Source organism: Nelumbo lutea, chromosome 2 (assembly GCF_056320005.1).
Source record: "Nelumbo lutea isolate HS-2025 chromosome 2, American lotus-T2T, whole genome shotgun sequence".
Classification (NCBI taxonomy): Eukaryota; Viridiplantae; Streptophyta; class Magnoliopsida; order Proteales; family Nelumbonaceae; genus Nelumbo; species Nelumbo lutea.
In genome coordinates this window covers 89,476,745-89,481,584 of record NC_142685.1, presented here as the reverse complement: position 1 = coordinate 89,481,584, position 4,840 = coordinate 89,476,745, and positions in this window count along the sequence as shown.

The following is a 4,840-nucleotide window of genomic DNA, read 5'->3' as shown; positions in this document are numbered from 1 at the left end:
CCAATTGCTGCTTTATGCTCCTTCAAAACCTTGATGAGTCGTGCCTCTTGATCATCAGTCAACCCTTTTGCAATGATCACTGGCAATGTTTCTTCATCACCCAAATAGGCATACTTAAGGTGATCTGGCAAGGTCTTAAACTTTACCAGATCTAGAGCATGCTTGGGCTCCTTCGTATAGACAATGGAGAATGGAGATCTCCCCATTGAACAATGAATAGTGTTGTTAAATGCAAATTCTGCTTGATATCCAAAGCGTTGTCCCATTGTTTAGGCTTGTCACCACAAATGCTCCTAATCAAATTGTCTAGAGTTCTGTTTACTACCTAAGTCTATCCATCCGTCTGACGATGTGCCATGCTACTGAAATTAAGTTCAGTATTAAACAACTTCCATAAAGTCAACCAGAAGTGAGTTAGAAACTTACTGTTCGAATCTTAGGTGATGGACTTAGGCACTCCATGCAAGCGCACAATCTCCTAGAAGAATAATTTTTTCACATGTGTTACATCAGTAGTCTTGCGGTAAGGAATGAAATACACCTTCTTTGAAAATCGATTGACTACCACGAACGCAGAATATACCACTCTCTGAGTTCTGGGGAGTCCTAACACAAAGCCCATAGATAAATCCTCCCAAGCTTCTGATGGCACTGGCAGAGGCATGTAAAGACCTACGTTTTGATGCCCCTTTGTGACTTGACAGACAGGGCATTTTCTAACATAATTTCTGACATCCTTCTTCAGTTGAGGCCAATAATACCTTTCTTCCATGCTACTAATTGTCTTGTCTCTGCCAAGATGGCCACCCAAACCTCCAGCATGTAATTCATGAATCACCTTGTCCAAGAAGGATGTTCTATGGAGACACAACTTGTTTCCCTTGAACAAAAAACCATCCTATACAAGAAAATCACCCATAGGTTGTCTGGTGGTATGTTTATCCCATATGTTGCCAAAGTCATCATTGGTTTCATAAAGCACCTCCAAGCACTCGAACCCAACAACTTCATTACTTATAGTGATGAGTAGAGTGGAGTGTTTGCTCAACGCATCAACTACATGGTTCAAAGTGCTAGATTTATGCTTGATAACATAATGAAACTACTCTAAAAAAGTTAACCACCTGGCATGCATCTTTTTGAGGTGCCACTAATTTCTGAAATACTTCAGTGATTGGTGGTTTGAATAGATCACAAATTCCCCCTAAATCAGATAATGCTCCCAATTATTAAGAGCTCGAATAATTAATTACATCTCCTATTCATATGTTGACCATTTCTGTCATGCCTCATTTAATTTCTCACTAAAGTAGGCTACTGGTTTACCTTCCTGAGATAAAACACCACTAATTCCAACCCCACTTGTATCACATTCTAACTCGAAGACTTTGTCAAAGTCTGGTAGAACTAGTAGCGGTGCAAAAGATAACATCTCCTTGATTTCAGTAAAGCTTCTTTTAGTCTCTTTTATCCACTCAAACATCCCTTTCTTCAAATAGTTGGTGATGGGGGCTACAATGTTGCTGAAATTTCAAATGAATCTTCTATTAAAAGTGGCCAAACCATGAAAGTTGTGTACATCCATCACAGTCTTAAGAGATGGCCAATCACGAATAGCTTGGATCTTTTGATCATTCACATGTATCCCATCAGCACCAACTATATAATAAAGGAACATCAACCTGTTGGTTATGAGGTGGCACTTTTTAAGATTGACATAGAGCTCATTCTCCTGTAGTACCATCAGTACTTCCCTTATATGTTGTATATGCTCTCCCTCAAATTTGTTATGGATTAGAATATCATCAAAATAGATCACTACAAACTTGCCGATAAAAGGGTCTGAGTACATGACTCATCAGTCACATGAACATGCTAAGAGCATTTGATAGTCCAAAGGGCATCACCAACCACTCGTATAAGCCCTCCTTAGTTTTGAACACCATTTTTCATTCATCGCCAAGATTGATACAGATTTGATGATATCTATTCTTTAGGTCAATTTTGGAGAACATCTTGGATCCTCCCAACTATTCCAACATATCATCCAACCGAGGGATGGGAAATCTGTATCAAATGGTGATCTTGTTGATGGCACGATTGTCAACACACATCCTCTAGTTTCTATCCTTCTTTCATGTCAGCAATGTAGGTGCTGCACATGGCCTATATGCCTTTTTGTAATAGTTCCTCCTCTTTATCTCTTAGGATCTTGCTTTCCTTTGGGCTCATCTGATAATGCAGTAGATTTGGCAGGGTGGTACCAAGAATCAAATCAATCTAATGTTGGATGTCATGCATAGGGGGTAGATGGTCTGGTTCCATAATTAGGGCCTTGAACTCTTTCAACAGAGGCTGCACCTACTCTAGAACTTCACAATCGGGATTTGCCTCACCCTTGATCACCAAAGAAAACGTCTCCCTGGCCTCCTCGGTATCTACAAAAAACTCAATTTCCGACAAAGATATTGAAAGGAAAGACTGCCCCTCCACTTTAGAAGATTTGGGTGAGCCTCCCTTTGGTACAAGAGTAATCCTCTTGTTCTCCCATCTAAACACATACATATTCTATCTACCCCTATGTGTAGAATCAACATCACATTGCTATGGATGCCCCAACAACACATTACATGCATCCATATCTACTACATCATACGTGACAGTGTCTTTATAAAATTTACCCAATGAGAAATGAACCTTACAATTTTTGTCACCTTAGTGGCATGTCCCTTCTTGATCCACCCGATATGATAAGGGGCAAAATGTGGTTCTGTTGTCAATAGCAAGTGATCAACTAGTGCCTTGGACACATAATTCATGCAGCTCTAGTTGTCTATATTTAGGTTAGAGAACTTTTGGTTGATTGAGCACTTGGACTAGAAGATCTTCCGCTGCTATGATATCTCCTCTTTTTGAATGAGCCTTTCTAGGTTCTGCTCCAGATGGTCGGGTCTAGTTAGCAACCTAAAGCTACTTATCCTTGGCGGTAGAAGACTTTTGGGGCTCTGCTTATGTGTGCTTATAATTCTTCGTTCTACTTGTTGATTGATGCACTAGAAACCTCTTCGCTCTGAGTGCCAAATTGTGGGTTTCATCAATAGACTATATAGTCTGCATGCCCAATTTATCTTGTATAGCATACCTTAGGTGGTTAATGTATCTAACAATCTATTGATCTTCTGTCTCTCTAAGATTGCAGCAGGTCTGCATCCTCAGAAACTCTGTGTATTTTGCCACTATTTGCTTTCCCTATACACAGTTCTGGAATTGTTGGAACAGAATTTGTTCATGATCTACAAGTAGAAATCTTTCTCTCAATAGTTGCTTCATCACATGCTACTCTCGTATGGGACGCTTCCCTTACAATGCCCTATTCTCTTGATGGCACTGCCACTAAGCTCCTGCCCCTCCCCTTAGTGTCTAGACTTTCCAATCATCTGTTATGGCCATGACATCGAAAAATTTCCCTACCTCGTACAACCAATCAGGGAAACTTCCAATGTCTAGACTCCCGTTGAAAGTAGGAATCTCGACTTTGATCTTGTATTCCTCAACTCTTCATAGCTTGACTGCTTCATAGGGATCTTCAAACTCTCTTTCATCGTCAAAATTATCCTCCCGGACTAATTGTTGCCTACGAATAGGAGCATGTCTCTCTGTAGGTTGATTTCTCTCACGAGCATTAACTCTACCTTCACGCCCTCTGTTGCTGAGGCTGAGACCTATAAGTGTAGTATGTATCTCCTCTAGTAATTCAGTTGTATGATCCAACCTTTCATTCGTTCAACGTTCTTGAACCTCCAATGCATCCCATAGAGATTCTACTCCACATTCATCGTTAGAGTGTGTGACTTCTCTATGACCAACCATTAGGATACCGAAGAGCTCTGATGAATCAAGCAAGATAACTTGCTCTGATACCAACTAACACGGGATGGAAACCATGGTTGAGCTTGATATCGTGCAAGCTACACACTGATAAGAAAAGACCTAGAATCTACTAGGTTGAAACTCTAGTAATGCACCCAAAAATAAGAGAAACTCTCTAAAGAAATTGTATTTGAAATTCATTGTCTGTAAACAAAGGCTTAGGGTCCATTTTATAGGCCTTGAATTACAAACTTACTCAAACTAGGAAACCAATTACTAAGGAATCAAATAGGAAAGGAGACAACTCCTACATCTTTCCTAACTAATCTAAAAAAAACAAACGAATAAGAACTCTACTAAGATTAGAAAACTCAAAAAAATAAACAAATAAGAAAGTTGAATGTTTCTATAGGACTGTGCATTTTCATCCTTTCATTCCTTTTTGGGTAATTTCTTCCTATCCAATTGCTCCATGTATTTATTTGCAAGTCATTCCACATCAGCAAGGGTAAGTTTATTTATGCTCAAATTTGGCCCAATATTTCTCTTTTGAGCCCCCTAACATATTGCCACATGTCATATAAGACTTTCTTCACCCAACAACCCAATTGACAAACCTACCACTTAACTGTATTAGGAAAATTTCTATAAATTACAGCCACATGAAACTGAAGTAGATGGTTTAAACCACTAATATGAAAAAGATTACTAACCTATGATGCGGAAAAGACATAGTATCGAAAGAGTTTTGACCAATCAAAACCCATCCATGAATTTTGATAAATAACACCTGATTGGCTACCATGTTTATGATGCCAGTTGATTGGTCAAAATTTGTTCAAATATCATATTTTTCCGGTATCATAGTCGAACCCAAAGCTTACATCCCATGGAAATGATTTCGGCCCTCACATTGCTCCGACTTCAAAGTTGGATCAACTAGTTCACTGGGCTTGGCTGATGGAGTAGA